Source organism: Toxotes jaculatrix, chromosome 17 (genome assembly GCF_017976425.1).
Source record: "Toxotes jaculatrix isolate fToxJac2 chromosome 17, fToxJac2.pri, whole genome shotgun sequence".
Taxonomy (NCBI): Eukaryota; Metazoa; Chordata; class Actinopteri; family Toxotidae; genus Toxotes; species Toxotes jaculatrix.
The window spans coordinates 8,298,390-8,319,846 of NC_054410.1; positions in this window are offsets into that span (position 1 = coordinate 8,298,390).

The following is a 21,457-nucleotide window of genomic DNA, read 5'->3' on the forward strand; positions in this document are numbered from 1 at the left end:
GTGTGTGTTTGTGTTAGAAGTGGCGGGCTGTTTGAAGCCGCTCTGATGGTTCTTTTGGTGCTCTCCAGGAAACGTTTGTCTGTGCATTGGATGAGCTCCTCCAGATGTTCCCATAATTCCATTGGATGTCTACGTGCATGCCTGGCTGTGTGAGTATATCTGAATGTGTGAGCGTATGTGTGCGTGCGTGTAGGTCTGTGTGTTTAGATAGAAAGAGGAGGGAGGGGGGCCATGTTCCAATTAGAGATGGGTAAACTGTTGATGTAAAAGAAACTAAAGCTAACATTTACAGGCCATGACTCTGTGATGTCTCCCATTGTGACTTCAATCTGCACTGTGGCATCGAGCCTAAAGCACTGTTCGGAGGAGAGACGGCCTTAAGGATTGTTTTAAATTCCACATTATAGTTTCCAAAGTGCACTCCAGTGCTCTAAACACATTTTAATGTACAATCACTGTAGAAGACACTTAAGAGTAGTATTTTCCTGTGTGAACTTTAACTGCCCTGCTGAAGTGTCGATGAGCAAGACACAAAATCCCATCCAGCTCCAGGAGCGCTGATCTGTGGCTGACCTGGGACTTTGACCTCCCTGTGGACAGGAGAGCAAGTTAATATACGATTTTCCTTTGTGAAAACAGAGTACTGCAAAACAGCCATAAAATCACTCACTGCTTAATGGCCAATAAGAGACAAACCTGAGAGCGCAAAAGGTGCATATGCACAACCCCAGTGGCAAGAGGGACAGTGAGAACAAGCACAATCTCAGTTTCTGAGAACGTAAAGTTTAAAAACACTGAAAACAATTCTCATAAATGTCACAGAACAGAAATTTATCAATGTATAAGTATTGATGGAGTATCATTTTTGAGCCTAACAGTTCATTGTTGACCTTGAAAACAGCAGCTGACAAAACAATCTCCACTCACCCACTTGTTCTGGGGCTTTTGACTAAATCATATGGCCTTCATCAGCAGATAGTTTACCCAGTTGTCGTGGACTTGTACATGTTAAAACTGTCTATTGTTCTGATCAAGTTTAGGTTTATTATTGACCTCAGAACATTTCATTAATATGGGATAAATTCATTCTGAACCTGAGCAAACTTCATCTGTCAATGAAGACCATGTAATGCAGTTGAAAGCTCCAGTTAAAAATAAGGATGTAGACCTTAAGCAGAGACTGTTCTCCACCTAATAGGTTCCTCTCCAAAACTTGCCACGTCCAATCTGACTACAGGTCACGGATAGTGCACATGAAAAGATGTGGTTGAGTGAATTACAAAATAGAACACACATCTCTCACTTTGCCCTTGTGGTATCTAACTACATATACTCTGTGTGATCCACAGACTGTGACACTGTGACTTCATTCAAACCTACATCACGTTGTGTATGAGATGTGACTGTAAATACCTGTGGACAGGGGGAAGAGGGATGTAAAGGAGCTTTTCTAAAGACTCAGTGAAGGATGGACACAATGAGTAATTCAAAAGCACAGGAAATGTCATAAGGAAAATACCTGCATGAGCCCTTCAAAGCTACAGAATAATAACAAGGGGGGGGGGGGGGGTGGGGGGTGGGGGGGTGGGGGGGGGGGGGGGGGGGGGTCTTGCTATGTATTCATCTTTCAGTGAGTGTTTTTGTGCATCTATGTGGCTTCTATATACTCATTGCAGGCGTGCATCTACATGTGCAGGACAGTGCTACGTCTGTGTGTTTATTTGCCATATTACGTCTTCAAGACGAAAGTGAAAGAGGAGCTTGTGTCAGTCTCTAAAAAGCCCCTAGGGTGGCCTATCTTGGACTTTGTTAATCTCTTTATGGATCTTTGGAACTTTTGAGAACTCTTGTTTTGGTTTCCTGAACTTGGTCAAGTAGTTCCTGTTTTTATTTTGACATCAGGTCACTGAGTCATTGAGTTTTGTTCTGCATTTCCTGTTTTATTTTGAAGCCCTGGCCCTTGTGTGTCTGGTGATAGTTCACTTCAAAGGTAGGAAACAAGACAAAGACAGCTTTGTCTTGTTTCCACCTTTGCTGATTGTCTGCCCTGCCCTAATGTGAATCACCTGATGCCAATTTATACCAGTATATATAAGTCTTGTTGCTCCCCTTTCTCTTTTTCAGTTTGTCTGTGTTCTTGCCTGAGTCTGTCCCTGCTTTGCTTGTCCCTGTGGTCATGTTTGTTTCTGAGCTTGAGTCTTCACCTGAGATCCTGCCTGTATATGCTCTTGGTTTTGTCTCCTGTCTCTGAGCCCCATGTTTCCTTTTGCACTTACCTCTGTTATCTGGTTCACCCAGTAAGTTTCCCAGTAAAATTTGTTTTTGAGTTTGACTTTCTTGAGTTTTTCTCCCTGGTGGGTAATATTCAGTTGCCTGAATTTGTTGGTTTCCTGGCCATGGACTCTTTGCCAGTGATTTTCTAACCTATGTTAAAATTTAGCCAGTGACCTTGCAGCTTTACATAAGTCCTGATCAGAGAACAATCTAAATCTGTAAATGTCCAACAGTAAATGAGATTGACATTTAAAATCTCTTCAGTAGTTGTATTTCTCTCTTTTCTGCTTCTTTGTCATGAACATGTTCAGATGTTTAAAAAGAAAAAGTTAAATCCACACATGTTGAAGAACTCAGCAGTAATCTATTTGTATAAACAAGGTTTCTCTGGTTTCTTGTTTACATGAAGTAAAAAAAAAAATGGGTTACTGAAAAAGAGAGACAAAAAAACATGTTATACAATTTGGCCCTTTCACAAGTTCATATAAGCTGAGTATAGAGTATCAGAAACTCATAGAAACTGACCTTTAAAGTACAAGACTGTGACAGTTCATTCAGTGAACTCATTATCATATTTCAGCTATGTCACATTGTCTGTGTCTGTGTCTTTTTGTCAGGTGTAAACCAGTTGAACATGACTGTCCATCCACTGGTGTGTGCATGGTTGCATGTGTGTGTTTCTTGTCTGCATGTTCTCAGACAAAAAAAATCCAACCTTCCTCCACTTCTGAAGAGCCACACTTGAGCTGTGACCTCATTTGGATGGTGAGCACCTGTGGAGTGCAAACAATTATCCCATTAGTGCTAAGAGGGGCTGCTCCTGCGCACCTACAGGAGTCCTTGTCCCCGCCCATACCTCCTGCACCACTGCATCGCCCTCCTCCACAACCCCACCATTCTCCAGACAGCTTTGGTTTCTCGCAGCTCCCACATCTGAAGCTGGGGAGTATCTTGGAGGTGTGGTAGCACTCTGTGGAGGAGAGGGGGGGAAGTCATGGGGATCAATGGTGTTCTCCTGGTTGACAAAGCTCAGACAAAAAGGGCCTTCTCTGGCTGAGACAGACGGGCCAGCCCACACACACCTGGATGGCCAGGGGAATTATAAGAAGGCTCGCAGTGCTTCAAAGCCACTCTGCCACCTGTGCTCATTGCTGGGAATAAGGAGGGGTGTGTGTATGTGTGTGAGGATGTGACACACAAACAGACACACACCAAAGGGTTTAAATGTTAAGTCTCAGCGACTGAAGTCCTACTTATCTCAAAGTGATAGATACACACAGACTCCAACGCAAGCAGCTATACATCTACATGTACAGACCAAACAAACACTTAGCCACCCACACGCACACACATACACGGAACCATCCACGCACACACAGATACAAACGCGCACACACAGCTCCATGGTGAGGCTGGGAACCTGGGTGCAGGGCTGCTGTAGGAGCTGTTTGAAGCCAGCTGTCACAACCTGACAGCCTGTTGTTTTAGAGGCCTTTGGTATGGCCGAGGGGCCGAGGGGAGAAAAACAACACCAGGAATGTGTACAAGTCAGGACCCAACAGTAAATCCTTCGTCCGTTTCCTTTCTCCCAATGCAGACAGAGGGGAGCAGGGTCGTCCAAAGGAGAGTGCAGAGGGACGTGGGAGCGCCTAGAGTCTCCCAGACGAGCCACTGAACTGATCTACATCTCCCTCACATTCTCTGCTTTTTCTCACACCTTTTACTCTCTACTCCTCATTCGTTATGTCCTTTTTGTATTCTCTCAGGCTTTTTCTGCTCCCTCTGGTCTCCCTCCATCTCTTGCTTTCGGCCCTATGCATCACATATGTGCTTAACTGTAATTGTTTTATCATGCGGCTGTTTATCCTGTGGCTGTTTTCATTAAGAGCAGACACACACAAACAACCGCTTAGAGGGGAAAAAGAAAGAAAAGGGTGGGGAATTCACAGACACACAAATACATTCACCACGCATATTCTCTGAGTAATGGATGCAAACACACCCAAGAAACTTTGCTAATCCAGCTAACGTAATACAAACACGAACAGAAAAACATACAGCGACGTCCAAGTGCCTCCGTGATGAGCGCATAGTGGACGCTCACAGATGTGGATACATGACCTGCCTCTTTCTCATATGGGAAAATAGGTTCTGCAGCAACAATATGCAAATCAGTCAACAATATGCATGGTCACAAAACACAAGCGCAAGCAGACGTAAGACTTTGCATATACAGGAGAAAACATGTCTCATGAAAGCATCCTGGGAATTAAGAGTGATCTTGCATTAAGAGCGAACCTCAGGGTTGACATTCCCTGAAATGGTTGTTTACTTTCAAAGTTTAAAAAAAAAAAGCACATTTGGAGAGAACTTAAAATGCCGCAGTGGTTTTGAAAAAAAAAATCACCATTCCTCTTTTGGAACATCTTTGTGCAAACATTTCGTGATATATTCCGAGTCTTATATCCTGGTTTGATTTTAGTCGACAGACCCCACATCCTGAATCTGATCTTTCTTCACTCAATGTTGTTGTTCCGCTCTGAGTTTTGGTCACTGTTTTTTCCAGTACATTGCTGTAGCCTCTTTAATCTTAATTCATCCCTATTGGTGTATAGTATAAATAAATGAACAAAGCCACAGTGAGTATACACAAAGTTTCACATGACACCAAGTTTCTGTTTTGGTCAAGTTGAAGTACAGCTTCCTGAAAGAGGCATTCCACCAATTTTACACATGAAATTCAGTGTACTGGTCATGAGGAGAATTGCTCAGCCAGTGAAAACAGGTGAATAATATCCTATGTGGCTCTGAAGGGGGCTTTCCAAGCCTGAAAAACTAACCCTGATGATGTCATGAGGGTTATTTTTTTTTTTTTTATTTCTTCAGAAAGCCTGGGTTGCGAGGTTCACAAAAAAACATGGGCACCCAAGGTGGGGGTGTACTGGAATACAGAATATGACATGTTGTTTGACCACATTGGACGGAAAATGTGTTCATAGATGTTTTGAACAGCCACACTTGAAGGTGGAGTGAGAACTGTGCTGTCACAGGAAGGGTCAAAATTCAATACTTGTTTAGATTTGGGGACAACTGTGCACACTTTTGGATACTCCTCCTTCTCCTGGAAGGCATTTCTTTGTACTCAGTTGTACACACAAAGAGTGACAGATGTAGTTGTGTGAAAAAAAAAATAGCTTGAGAGAGAAATTCTACCTTTGCTGACCAGCTGCTGTGTAACATGGGCATGAATGTCAGGGTGTCGATTTCGGAAAGTTACAGAAATTGTCAGACGCAAGCCCCCTCCATTTTCGACATCAAAAAGGTGTGGGATGAGAGGGTTTCAGATCCTGCCCCCTAATTCTCCTCCAGTTACTGAAAACATCTACCTCCAACTGACTCCCACACTCAGTATCCACCAGTTTAGCACACACATACAGAAGAAAAAATTAGGTTTCAGCATTTTATTCAGGGCAGTTATCTAGTGATACTAACCCTACTCCGTGAAACAGGCCTCTGGTCTTGTTCAGTACTTATGCAGGATAAAATGATGTAATTTAAAACATTAATATTGTAGTAAGATTTGTTGCCTCTAATCTTCGCTTGTTGTCTGATGATAATGTTTGTCAGATTATGAACATGTATGATTAGTTTTACGAGCATTAAAGCATAATAACAGCACTGAAATAATGACCAGGTTCTTGCAAAAGTCAATTCCTCCACTACGCAATACTATTAATTATTGTTTTGTGTCCTGGGAAGATGTGTCTTCTCACACACATACACACATGCACACACAGGTTTTTATGTCACTTCTCCCCAAACTAGTTTTTGCTGTATTAGGGAGACACTCCTTTCCACTTGCTCTACAAAGATGCGGTGACTATCATAAATTTTGAGCCATACACACAACACGCACATGCAGTTGTGTGGCTTTTTATAAACAATATTTTAAAAAACATTACATACACAACTCTTGGATTTCCATGTTGCAGTAAAAGGCCAGCAACCCACAGTTTCCAACGTGCAACTCCCTGCTTCTATCTCTAAAGCCACTGTGCAGTGCTGCTGCTGCCCTGAGAGAAGAATTGAGTTACGGCATGAAAAACCATGAGAGGCTGAAGTTTTACTGAAAAAAAAGTCCATCCATTTACATGTTAGATATACTTCTTGTACTTCTTCTTGGACCGCAGGGTTTTTAAACATGTTGAAAGATTTTTACAACTATACTAAAACACTAGTACTAAAGTAGCCAATGCTATATTGACCTAATGTATTTATAGCCACTAAAATTCAGTACATACACTTTGTTTAACTTGTTGTATAACTTGTTTTTTTTAAACCCTAATTTTTACATACATAGACTACTCGATTGCTTTCAGAATATTTGTCAAAGCAAGATGTTTAAATTATAAAAACAACATAGCTTTGTATGTATTCATGCCCCAGTCCTGTGTTCACCACAGACAGTTTCACTGCGGGCTGTGGAAGTCCCCTCTTCCAAAGGTGGACAATGGCTCCTGACAAATTTTTAAAGATAATTACAAAAGCAGTTTTGCAGTTATACAGTGAACTGAGGTTCTTTCACAATGACTAGAAATAGTGGTAATGTGTGTGTGTGTGTGTGTGCCCAGACTGTTCTAACTGCTGTTACACACACATACACACAGAGAGAAGAGGTACACCAAAGCCATGACCCTGGTGGTCCAGGGTATACATCATCGCTATACATCATCGTCCTCAACACTACTCGAACTCCTCTCTGTGCTTTGAACTGAACACGGTTCACTGAACAAGCTGCTGCCTCCCTATAGGGATACATAGAGAAACCCAGAAAATCACCACAAAACTCTGAGGTAAAACTTTATGGGGCTCTCAAAGGAAAGCCCAACAGATGTTCAAGGAAGCTTTTTTTTTTCTTTCTAACACCATTGTCCAGGCAGGCCTTTACTTTCTCTGATGTATATCTGTGTGAACCATTTTGCAATCAAATATTGTTTTTCGAAAGCAGCCTTGGATTTGGTTTTTGAAAATTACTGTGGTTGTGATTGGCATTTATTAAATGGGAGTAGATACGATTCTGGTTTAGCCTCATGAAGTGGTAAATCTCATTTTGTAGCTGTGTCCTCTCCAAGTCTCTCAATGACTAATTAAGTGCCTTGGTAATTACATCATGGCCATGAGAGAAAGGGGAGTGGAGGCGGGGTGGAAGGTCTGAGAGTAATATTGCTGTTTACACAATTAGAGTGATACATCTTGGTTATGTGTGTGTGTGTGTGGTCGGTGAACATTTGTTTCCTCCCTGCCCTACATGTAAATACAGTGTAAATGAGTGTTCTGACAATCAAGCACCTGAGCCAACATTACTCCCTTTTCTCCTCATGCACTGACTGGACAGAATGAGATATTGAGACAAAGACAGAAGGAGAGAGAGAGGGAGAGAAACTGAAAAAAAGAAAGGTGAAAACTGAAGCAGTGAAACAGATGAAGTGAAGAGAATTTTTTCGTGTAGGGGCAAAGACTAAGACACTTCAGCACTTCCATAATATTGAATCAAATGGATCTAATTTAAAAGTGAGGACACTCCTTTTACCTGCAGGTCCAGCAGTGTTGGCTGTTGCTAACTGTGTTCATGGTAAAAAGGATATGAAGGAAAAAAAGCTCCACTGCTGTTGCTTCAGAGCAGTGTGTTAAAAGAAAGTGGAGAGTTTGCAGTTGCTCAACAATTGGAGAATCCACTTACTGAGACTATTCCCTTACAATGTGAATACACCCTCAAATTCTCAGTTTAACATGGACAGAGTCAGAGGAAACCAACCGTGAGGGGCTACTGTTCAACTTTCCTTTTCTCTGATGGAAAGTCGGGGAGTCATGTGGAGGTTTGACAGTTGCTGTGAGCAGCTCTTCTGTGAGAGGCTCTCCGATGCAAGTCGCTGGGGCAGTGTCAGTACGTAGCCATACCTGCTGTTTGTCAGGGTTAATGTTGAGGTTCGACAACACACAATGTAGTAAATAGGAGGTTTGCCTAATTCATCAAAGTGATACGGAAGGGGCCAGAGCTTTCGGCTGAAGGGTCAGACAGAAACTAAATAAATCTGAGCATAAAAACCTGTTTTTACATATACAAATGTTGGATTTTTGTTGGAAAAATCCCCTGTATCAACACCATATGCAAACAAAACTGTGAGATTTTATGACCACAGAAAACTCACATCATGTAAAACTTTCACTGATGAATATTTGTGAATAAATGTAATTTCCAGCCTCCCTTCAGAATGCCAATGACCTGTCTACAATCTGACCTACATACAAAATGTATTTATTTACAAAGAGTAGGTAGCCAACTATTTCACAGCCACATTCTTAACCATGATGTCAAGCCCTCTTCAGGGACATCTATAATAAACATGTACCACTACTAGGACACTGAATACTCTCCTGACAGCTGCTCTCGCTTGTTTATGCGCAGCCTGTACATAAATGCTAACATGGGGGTCTCCAAGTTTCCAACCCCATATCAGAGCCTGACCCTAAATTTGAACCCTCTTCCCAGACTGCTGTACTAGGCTTGGCCCCGTGGGACGACTGCTGGCCTTGGGGGCTGCCCCCTGGCCCGAGGTACACCCCCTCCTCCGCAGGCCCCTGCATTGCCTTGTGCAGTTTCAGTCCTTGGGGAGCCATGTTAAGCACCCCCCACCCCCCCTTTTGTGGCTCTCTCACCACCAGGAAACAGGGGCCTTCTTCTGCACCTCTAAGCTGCAACGTTTGACAGCTAATATTTTTCTGCCGAATCCGTGTCTGTAATCCGCACTTCCATGTAGGGATCCCGTTACGACCTGTCTTGAGTAGGCCAGCTGTTCAAACAGGGTGATTAATTAAAGGAATTCTGTTTGTAAAACAATCCTCGACCTTACTCTCTCTTCCTCCATCCTGCTCTCTCTCTCTCTCTCTCTCTCTCTCTCTCTCTTCATCATCACTCATTCATACTCTCTCCCTCTCCCTCTCTCTGGTTTTCTCCCCTCAGACTCCCGATCCAGCTCTGGCCAAGCTCGGCAAGTGGTTAGTCCTTATTAAGACCACAGAGCACAGAATTTGCGGTCTCCTTGCATTAAGTCTGATTTTCCCTGAGGTACTGCACATTAGCAAGACAAACATCTCAAATAAAGCAGACTGAGCTAGCATGTGTGCGTATGAGCATGTGTTTGCATGTGTCCGTGTGTATGATAGTGGTAGTTAGCGGGGGGGTTGGAGCTCTAGGGGAGGCAGGAGGGGAGGTTTGCAGGGAGGATGTGTTTTTTTATTGCTCCGTGCTTTGTAGCAGGTGAGGTCTCTTGTTGCCAATTTCAGAGCTGGACACTCATTCCCTTTCCTCCCCTCCTCTCCATCTTTCAATCTCATTGGTTTCCGTGAGTAGTGCAGGTGCTTGCTATTCATCACAGCTGAGACAGATGCCTCAACTCCCATCAGGCTGCAGCGTATGGCGACCTCACTCGTTCCCACCGTCCTGCAGCGTAGGGCAAAGGGTTACATGGGCTACGAGCAGCACCAAGGCGGCCTGCTCATACATGCACATTTTTTTTCTGTAAATGTACATACACTCTCTTATACAGCTGTCTCATCACAGGGTCCCTGGAGCACATAAACCTTAGACTAAAGTGCTTAGAGAAACTAGAGAGGCTGGAGTGCTCACAGGACATGTACCACTCTGGTGAAAGAGCAAACTGCGTCCAAGATGTAAACAGCTTGGGCCGCACCTCGTACACACGAGACATATATTGCACCCGGTGCTCTCAACTGTAGTCTGTCCACAAATGTGCACAGATGTTTCATCACAAGACACAAAAGAGGCCATAAAACCAATTGGACCAAAACCCATAGCACACACGACCTTACACATGCCTCACAATCGGTTCTCTCCCTAAAAAGCCAACAGGGAGTTTTTGAAACTATTTCTATTAGGAGTCTGGGTTTTGTCTGTCTAACAACATCTGTTGTGAAAAAGGACTTGGTGAAAGAATTAAGGCAAGGCCTCGGATAAGGGGCCTCGCTACCAGGGTTACTGAACAATTCTGCTTATAAGCAGTGACTACGCTACCTGGTCACCTTAGGTCTCACGCACATCAAACACATCCTGTCACTGGGCTGACGGGCTGAGATCCTGACCTCCTTCACACCATGTCCCATTCTCAGTGAGCCAAGTACCTGCTTTAAATTCTCGTGTCTGGCCTGGAATTAACAGAAAGAATGCTCAAACTTGTTACAAATGAAGGTCAATCATGGGAAAAGAATGAATTAAAATGAGAAGAGGGGAAGCTTAGGGATTTTGCTGATTTGTAAAACTGGATAACTCACTTGATCTTTCTATTCTTGTCAGTGAAATCCACTGTTATTTCCTTTATCTGAGCTAAGCCGGCAGACAGAGGGATGTGGAGCCTGATGCTAAGCCAACAGAGTTTAATATGGAGAGGTGAAACTTAAAAGTAGAATTACATTGCTGCTGTGTGGCTTATACCAGCCCGAGCTCTTCCACAACTCTGGATTCCAAACCTCTGAGATTCCAGGGAGGTATTAGGTGACTCTAACCGGAAATCCCCTCTCGGTGACCGCTGGCGTTTGTTTTCCTTAGCTGAGCTCCGAGATGGGTGGCATTGTGGGCCTCACTCATTCTCTCTCTCCCACTTCCAGATGCCCAGGAGGGAATCGTTAGAGCTGCCTTCATGCCCGGCTGGCATTGTGTGGATCGGGTCCAGCTTCTAACATGCTGGGCAGCCTGGTTACAGTTTACACTCCTCCCTTGCTCCCTCCCTTCCTCTGTCCCTCCCTCTCCCTTTTCCATTTGGCCCTGCGGCCAAGGCTGTACCACCAGAAAGGAGGCTCACCATTCTCTGTGGCTGAGAAGCTGAAAGACCTTCCTGCATAATTACAAACAGACACATATTCACAATTTTGGCAAATTGGTGATCTCACACCTTTGATTTGCTGGCTGCCTGACCGTTTCTCAGGAGTGAGCCAAAGGGCAGGCACTGTCAAGAGGCGTATATGAGTGAGAGTTTGGGCTGGGTTCCTAGCTGAATGGGGTAGTTGGAAGGGACAGAATCCTGTTTTAATCAAGGCAAAGGACAAATCCTGTGTGGTGGCAATAGTGACTCGTTTTTCCCTTTTAAAAAATGCCTGCTTTCACAGAGAACAAGATATACACTGAAGGAAATGGATTAGTATGGAGGGACCATAAGTGAAAAGTGAGCAACAAATATAAGTAAAACAAGGAATTAGTGGATATGAGAAGAAAAGGAAAAACAAGAAAGGAGGGGGAAGGAGCTGGTTGAGGAAAAAAGAAAAGAGAGGGGAAAAACATCTTGAGCTGGAAGCGTTCCTTTATCCTGGCCAATCTCGGCTGCACCTGTGATGACAACCCCTTGTGTGCAGTGCAGTGATTGTGTAACCTGGAATGAAAGGAAGGGGGAGGCTGTGGATGGTGTAAGGGGCTACAGAGGGGGAGAAAATGACATAAAGTGTTCCCCCAACTTGTAAATCCATGACAAGACCCAGACAGTCACCCTGAAACCCCCACCCAGTGTCCCCCTGCAGGGCATAGATGGGAGAAAGAAGGGAGGGTGCCGGGGCACAAATCCAACACGCTCCCTCCCTACTCCTGTTACCCATATTCCCCCCTTCCAGCCCCTCTTTCACCCTCCAACACACACACGTACACACACATACACACACATTCTACAGGGCAGTGCGTTTCTTCCATTCCGCACAAGCTGTTGTTTTAAATCATAATAGTAACCAGACTGTAATCACATTATTGCACACATGGTGATTTTGACAAGTGGTGGGAGTCATGTGCTGAGGCTTTGGCAGGGTTAGCACACCATTCTCCCAGCTGTGAGCTCAGCCCCAGCCCACCCCCCTACACACACACACACACACTCGCACACATACTACCTCTACCTCCATTACTCTCTACCCCCTCCCAGGCAATATGTTGCTCCGCTCCGTTCCACTGTAACCTGCATGCATTAGTGCAGCCTAATCTAAATCAGATTTCTGTAAATTGTAGTTACACATGTGCCTTGAGACTGTTCTCTCCAGAAAAACGACAAGCATTTGGTGCTTTGTTCATACACTTAAAATGACCTATGCTTATGTTTTTTCTCACAAGCGTCCTCTTGTGGTCATACAAATAAAGACTGTTCTCTCTCGGATGTAAAGTCATAAATATTATTATAATGTTATAACATTACAAGGCCCCTTGAAAGAAACTGGTTTATTACAGCTTGGGTTTTGTTTTCAGAACTAAGGCCACTGGCTATATTTATAATTATAAAACTGCACTCATTAAAGTAAGTGCGGGAATCTGAGGTGCGGCTAAGGTTCTGAGATGCTGACCATGACCTGTCGCATCCCCAGTTTGAATTCCTTTTCTGGATCTCTTGCTTTCAGTTTTACCTCCAGTTGAGTTGTAGCTAATATGGCAACAAACTTTCAGCTCTTCACAAACTTGTGTGTTAGCCCTTCTGACACATTTTTTTGCTGTGTTTCGAGACAATAAAACCCACGTTGTAATAGCCATCGTTTTCCTGTAAGTGCTACAGGTGTCCAATGACACGCTTCTATTGATACAACATACGCCGCCGTGCAACGTTGGCGTCAATGGAAGAGTGTCATTGAACACCTGTAGCAGAGACATTGGACCTGCCACACAGACAGAATTAGTCAAAGTACGGTGGCTGGGATGTAAGAATCTGGAGAGTCAGATCAGAAAATGCCCACATGGGTTGGTTCTGGAAAGCGATAACAAGCAACTTATTTACTAGCGTATGATAAGAACTTGTTTTGGGCCTTCAATGAAGAGTCTATTTTTTATGAAACATGTATACATAAGTCTCACAAGATACTGGCTGATATATTGTTTACTGATTGAGACATCATTTGATTAGGCAGCAACCTCTGTGTAGATGCATCCAAGTGTACGTCTGAATGAATGACTGTTATGACTCTGATCTTAGGGGGATCCTCAGAACACCACAGCAAGGCATCAGGCAGGCGAAACAACCGCAGAGCCCCGATCCACGCCTCAAGATAACGTGAGAGAGACCAGGGGTCGAACACGGAGCACTGCTCTCTTTCTGTCCCATCTTTCTTTTAGTTTCTTCTGAGGTGTGGCCACGCTCTGCACCGCACCGCTAACAAGATCAGGCTGCGGGGTGGGCCTCATCCAGCTGGCTCTTTGTGCGTGTGTGTGTGTTTGGAACAGACTTGGTTATTGAAAATGGTTGTAAGAGAAACTATACTGAATACAGCATCGTGTGAGAGAGAGAGAGAGAGAGAGAAAGGGAAGAGAGAAACTACCAAAGTAATAGCATACCCAGTGGTTCTACAGTTTTAATATCAATTAGGCAGTGGGGAAACAGTTCAAAGTCAGAGAGGAAGAATGACGGAGGGTAAATTGATGAAACTCACCACAATTTCCCTAAAACATTTACTTAACAAGGAGGATGAATTTAATCATTTATACTAACAAGGGCACGCTATTCCCCTTCATCCGTCCTCAGAGTGTACTTCCTGAAACAAGCATGCCAAGTGATTTGAAAATAAAGACATCTTACATGATGGATAGCTGAGGCTGACAGACAGACAGACAAGGAGTCAGCACAAACAAATGTATGAGAGCATAAACACAGACCTTGCTTTTGCTAGAGAGATGTACAACAGAGCTGTGCTGTCCCTGACTTTTATTCACTGTGCCATTGTGGTCTCTGATTTATAGCGGAAGAAAAAGATGAGAGAGAACATTTCTCTCTAAACAAAGAAAGCAGATGTACTTTATAAACCCGCAGCACTAAAAAACATACCGTCCTCTGAGTTGTTAAGGGTTTTTTCGCTTGACACGTCAAAAACATTTTGTGCAACTCCAAATGCTTAGATGTTCAGACCCCTTCTTTAAAAGATTGCAGGTTGCCTCCTTTTTGCACTCGTGGACGGTGGTCCAAGCAGCAGATAATACTCAGAGCCCAGGAATCCCTGGAATGGTTTTGTTTAACTGTGCCTCCAGGGAGAAATACTATTGTGACAATCCTTGGAAATATGATGCCCATATTTGCCTCCTATCTGAGAAAGACCCAAAGTGAAACCATCACTCCATCAAATCAGATAGTAATGGTTTGTAGCAGAGTGGTGGGAATACAGCCTCTGAGAGTGTAGCTGTTAACATTTTGAACTTTCACAGGCTGTTATCTGGGTAGATGTAGGATTGGCACTGTGCATGTCGCTGATCTCAGATGGTGAAACTGAAGGGAAAAAAAACATGAGGAAAGGAACATCTTCACTGAAAAAAATGTTTTGTTGAATTTACTCAATTTTAATGTTGAAAGTGGTTGCAGGCAATACATTAATCTAAATCTAGACATATTTTTTTTAAGTTGGCTGTACTTAATATTTTTGAGTAATTTCAAATAAATTATATAAGCACTTTCGGCACGAAAATTCTGAGTATTTGTTACTCTGATTTCCTTAGTAATTCTAACTAAGCCCATGTTTAATTTACTTAAATTCATTATGTAATTCATATATTGTGGTTAGCTAATTTGTTATTGTGCTTTAAATTAAATTGTTTTATTCTACATATGTAAAATATTTTGATTCAATTCACAATTTTATTTAAAACAATCAAAATGCACATGTAGATGTGGGGGTGGCCGAGAAACCAACAATGAGTTGTGGCAGTGTGGAGCAATTCCCAATTCCATTTTATTTGAAAATAAAATGGAACAAAAGAATTCGCTCTAAACTTCTTTTCTGGTTATGCCCTTAAAGTTTGGGCCCATGGCAGGAGCTATAATCTGGAGTTGTGTTCAGGAGCTGTGTTTCTCTCCTTTAGGCTCCAGCCACCACAGCCTCCTCACTTTTATACTGGTGGACTGCACCAAGAAATCAATATCAATTATCTCTTCCAACAAACTTACAATAATACCAATTCTAAAAAACATTATCAAATAGAAGTTCAGTTAAACTTACTTTAAAAACACACATTTCATTTTAAACAAGATACTTATACAGGTCATTTCACCACAAAAGACAAAACACCCCTCCCACTCTACCACACTTGGTTTCTTCCCCTGTGAACCCCCCTATTTAACCAAATGGACTGCTCCAGCTCAGGTTTGGCTGTTCCTGGTCTGACAGAGGAAGAAGTGCAACAAAGGAGACAGGTCAACAAAATTTAAATTCAATAAATCAAATACACAATCAGAGTGTGACTTCTCTCCTTCACTCCCTCCTCCAAATGTTCATACCACACACATCACCACCAGCACTTCACACCAGGATCAACATTCTGATAAAATCTACCTGAGAAAGAGCACATGTAAGGCACATGTGTAGCACATGTGCCTTACTTTAGTGCACGGGGTCTCCCTGTGACAGTAGCATAAAACAATTTAATTATTTTGATTCTTCTTGAGAAGTACTCTTGAGAATTTTTTTTCCTTTTTTGCTTACTTTTATCTTTCTGGCATTTTTTTACTGTGCAGTTTTTTCAAATAAAATGGAATTGGGTCTGCCACAACTCATTGTTGTATACCGGGTTTCTCGGCCATGAATGTATTGCGTGCAACCACTTTCAACATTAAAATTGAGTAAATTCAATGAAACATTTTTTTCAGTGTTCTCATCTCCTCATGTGGGTGTCTTAGCATTTATCCAAGCACAGCATTAATGAATATAAATGATATTTGTGCATATGTGCATTTTTATGTGTGAAACATTGTTAGCTTCATCTGAATTTATAAAGAACACAAAAAAATGTGTTTGTGAAGATGGCATTCTCATTACATAAAAAAAAAGATTGTGCATGCTACAATCATACCAAGAATTCACCTGAATTTTTAAAAATACACCCCGCTGCCGAAGAAATGAAAGGAAAAACAATGGCTCTGGACTGCAAGAAAAACATGTGTTTCATTGGTTTTTGTATTTGCCTGTTTTGTATTTGCGGGTGTATTTATTTCAGATGAAGGAGAGCCAAGGAGAGAGCCAAGGAGAGTATGCCAGGCCCCAGTTAGTATGCAGGCTATAATTTCTGCTTCCTTTGAAGTCTATGTATGTGTGTGTGTGTGTGTGTGTGTGTCCATTGTGGTGTTGGGGTATGCAGCATGGCTACTCTAAAATATACTTTTCTTACATTAGAGTGAGTTTATTCTGGTAAGATACACTTCCGATTACTTGTGTTTAACAAAGTGTGTTTAGTTTACTTAACTTAAAGATTTTAGTAAAGTGTAGGTCAAGTGCAAATATAATACAGTCCAATACAACAGCAGACTTTGGCCTCAAAAGTTACCATAGAGACAGAGCATCAACATCATAAGCTTCACAGAGGGGGTTATTGTTGTGGTTTGCATTAGATTGTACAGGTGCGTCCACCCCCCTGCGTGTGTATGTCCATATTGTGAATTTTATCATGTCAATAAAGCTCACAGTGAACCGTGAACTGTCTGCTATTAACGTTAAATAACAAAAACAGCACTCAGAAACACTCATGTCCCCTGTAGTCAGCACCGGCAGCAAAACTACTTCAGCAGATGGGCCAGTTCTTCCTGTCTGCAGCCACTCAGCCTGTGATGATGGAACCAAAATCTCTGCTCTCAGCACCCCAGAGACAGAGGTGCACAAAGGGGGCAGAGTTATGTGTCTGAGGGTACAAATATGGATGACTCAGGTCATGTCCTCTGTAACCTGACTGAATTTAAAAACTTGTTTTTTTCCCCCTCTGTTTTGGGCTCTCACACCCAAATAAATACATATTTCTGAAACACCAGAAAGGATACAGTTTGGTGCTGTATAGAAGATATCAACCTGTAGCACATCATACAGAATTTATTTAGTAAAATCATAATCAGTAGCCAGTAGCTGGTGAAAATGTGGCCTACTGCCACCCATTCAACATACAGAACACAATGCCTGTGTTGCCATGCTGCAGACAAAATGTTAACCACTTGCTGTCTGAAAGTCCCTTAATGGCTTCAGTTCCTTTTTTTGATAGTGCAAAGCTAATTTAAAAAAAAGTTTTTGTTTAATCAGTGTTTGTGGTGTTTACGTTTGGGCAGAGAATGTCTAAAAAAAAAACAACTTAATGCTGCTTTGGCTGGAAAAAATTTTCTCTTGAAAAAGGGGTTCCCAGATTTATCTACCTTGGTCTGGATGTGGTCTTATTTACTTACTCACTTGGCTTACTAACTTACAGCACGCGGAGTACTCATCCAATTAATGTTGTGACTTTGTGCCTGTGGCTTTAGGGTCCCATAAGATTAAAAAAAAAGGGTAGTGATTGTATTGGGGAAAACACCACCCCTTCAGGAGTCAGAGAGAGAGATTACCATTAGTCCATGTTGCCTGCTGAGTGACACTACACAGACAAAACCTTTAACTGCAAACATCAAAGAGAGGTCAATTAAGGGGGTTATTCTGTCCAAACAGTGGGTTTCTAAAAAGAAAAAAAAAAACAAAAAGAAAAAAACAAACGAGAAAGTAGCTTTGTGTTGCGGGAAATGCAATGGCTGGTGTAGGTGACTCACAGAGAAAAAAAGGACCCATAACGTGAGTCACAAACGCTTATTGACTCACTCACAATTGTAATTGACTCACCTTCTGAGGAACTCCGCATGACCCTGAGAGGGAAACTACTGCTACACGCGAGTGTGTAGTAACTAATGTCACAGTAGCGAGCTGTTTTCAAGTGAAGACAGGTTTTTGTAAATACCGGATCCATGACACATTTATTGGATGAAAACAGATACAGAGTCATTTTGAGAAGTAATCCATTTAGGAAAAAACTCACTCATCTCATTCTTAAGCTTTCAGCCGTATCCCATGGCCTTCCTCAGCAGGTGGAGTAAGTAACCATTTCCATGGCAACTGAGCAAACTTGCTGGGGAAGGCCTCAAGATGTGGCTGAAAGAGCAAAGCTGAAAAAAGTAAGTGTAAGTAAGTGGACCTTGTGATTAAAAAAAATGTCTAACACAATGTGCAGCGAAGGTATCCAGATCAAAACCATGAGACCTCTCATTCTGTTGATATAGCTGGGCATGAAGCCTGTTTGTGAATGTACCTCACCTTCAGTTTTAAGTACAGTTCTTTGATTAACATGTCATAAGTTCAGTGATTTTATCTGTTTGTGTTTGGTCTCCATGGGATTTTCTAAATTCCAGGTTTGGAGATTGAAATGGGGCATTAAGTAAATTTCTCAGTTACTTAGAAAACCTAAGGTGTTTGAAAACCCAAATAATCTTCTGCTTCAAAGCAAAACATCTCATTTGTATTTTGCCTCTTTCCTCTGCCTCAGAGTAATGCCCACCTGCCCCATCGCATGTTTGATATCTTGAATCTGCTCATCTGTAATCTCCTGAGGTTTGCAACATGGGCTCAGAGGAGGCATATCGTGGCATGGCTTAGTGAGGTGTCTGATCTTGTAAGCTGTGGACATGTCCGCCCTCTGGCCCACATGTGAAGATGGCTGTTCAGTACCAGTCCAGATAGTGGCCCCTGAGCTGTGAAACCCCACGCTTGGCAGGATGCAAGGCTGCTGCGATAACTCACCTGTGTACTGATAGAAGGGGAGACAATGTCCCAAACAGATTAAAGGCAAGCTGATTGCAAAACAAGATGCATAGTTTTGCTCAGGGGATAAACACGAGATGGAAAAATTCTAAACAAACCAGATGAAAGAGGCTGTTGGATGTTTTTATCTTACTGTCTTTGATTCATTTCTGGATTTGTGTGTGAACATGAGCGCATGCACATGCTTGTCATTTATATAGAATATCAGGGTCTATTCATGTTTGGTTTGGAAATCCTAAACAGCGGAAAAATCATGAGACGCATTCAAATCTGTTTTCCACAGCTCAACTTCAGAACCACAATGTCAGTGGCACATTTTCAAAACCACATTCTGACATGATATAAAACACTCTGAAATGTCAACATTGATAGAAGATGGGAGGAGAGCAGCTGGAAGTCTGATCCCAATCTTCTCTTTTCTCTTCTCCTCTCTTTCGCCAACCTTCAGGAGATGCTCTGTTGTCACGTAAAGGCCTTTACAGTCTGCTGGCAAAAATGTCATTTCCATAGAGAGAGATCTCTCTTATCCTGTCACAGCAGGCAGGAGATAGTCTGGCTAATCTCTGGCAACAGGGTGTGTGTTATGTGTTTAGGAGTTTTGCGCAAAATGATGTGTGAATACTTGTGTTTATCTTGCAGGTAGATAAACTCCAGGTGTTGTGATACAGATGGTGTCACTGGACTCTTCTGACATTCCTATATCACGATCAAGTCCAAGTTTGTGTCTACAGACTTGTATATAGACTTGTATGTAGTCAGTGTATATTGTATTTCATTATTGCTTGTTATGTATGTAAATAATGTTTATATTGACGTATTCTCATCTTGCTTTGCTGTCCTTGTTTTTAACTGTGTGTCTTTTCGTGTATCATCTGAAATTTGTTCTTGGAAGTGTTTGTAAGTAGAGAACAACAAAAAAACCAAAGTCAAATTCCTTGTATGTGTACACATACTTGGCCAATAAAGGTGATTCTGACTCTGTGTAGGCAAAGTCTGATAGTTTATTCCTCTGGCATAAGCCTGCTTTGTTGTCCAAACACTATTTAAATCACAACAATAAGCTGCACAATTGCTCTAAGTTTAATGTGAAATAAATCTTAGGAGCTCATCATTTTAAAGGTTTATTCTGAAAAATGTAAAGTTGCCATTTAGAAAAAATACATTCTCCTTTGGTCTTGGTTCAGATACTATCTTGTTCCTTTCCTGGAGCTACTGGCCATGACGCTATCAATAGTAAGTAATGCAGCAACTGGTCACATAATGGCATAAATGTCCAAATGTGTTCATCATTTTACTATTCATTCTTCAGTTTAATGTTCGCTCAGATTAAAAGTGACATCAGCAAGAGCACAAACAAATAACACAGAACAAGCTGACATTTGTAATCACACAACGTCCTCTTCAGAGTTGTTCTTAACCAATCGGAGTGTCGCACTGCAGTTAAGCGAGCTTGAGGTCATTCAATGAGTTAAAGGAATATGTCAGCTCCACCCTTGCAGTGTACATGAGTTTTATGGTATTTAACATAACGCAAAACATAATCACACAACATTGCGTGACATCATCGTCCACAGGCGTGGGACTTGCTGCTTTGGAGATCGCACAAACTCATGAAGCTGTTCTGTCGGGCAAATCTTCATGGAGGTAGCCTCACCGCAGGCTTAACCACTGCCGGAAAACTCGACGAGTTACAGTAAAAAGCTTCAAGTTTAATATGTGAATGTTGCCACACACACATGAGGTTAGCACAGCTCCTAGGGTGGCTCGAAAGACTTTGCTAAATCTCATAAAACGGGCAGCCAAATAAACAGCACTGAACCAATGCATAAACAAACAAACAGATTCCTATTAAGAAAGGAATTAAGGAAACTAGCTAAGTGACTGCAGCCTCTGCGGAGGAGAAAAGCATGCAGCCGGCCTGCCTGAGCCCTGAGACTGTGTCTCAGTGCATCTGAGAGTGTTTATGGACTGGCTCTAAGTGGAAGTCATTATGGGACGTTTGAGTACACTTGCGCTGATAGCAATGGTTCTGGGTCCACCCAAGGCTCCTAACGTAGGTGGTCTGGGCCAGGGAGGAAGATGAGCGACAGAAGGAAGGAGAGTACGACAGAGAGAGAGAGAGAGCGAGAGAGAGAGAGAGAGAGAGAGAGAGAGAGAGAGAGAGAGAGAGAGAGAGAGAGAGAGAGAGAGAGAAAGCAAGCAGAGGCAGAGAGAAAGAGAAAGAGACAGAGGGAGGAAAAAGAGAAAGAACCAGAAAGTTTGGCCTCCACCCTTCCTCTACTATTTGCCTCTGCTGCAGATGTGGTCGTAAGGAAGGGAGGGAAAAAAATCTCCATAAAGTTATAATTATCCACATGAATGCAGACCAAATTCTGGAAAACTGCAACACACACACAAATACACATATGCACGCATACACATGCAGGCCGCATGCTCATTGCACACGGTTTTGCAAAGAACTACTATACCTTTGCACATTTTTCAACAGTACAAACAAATCCCTTATTTCTATAAATCTTAGGAAGTTTGCAATATATCAAGTCTTGTCATAAAAGTACAATGAGGCTGG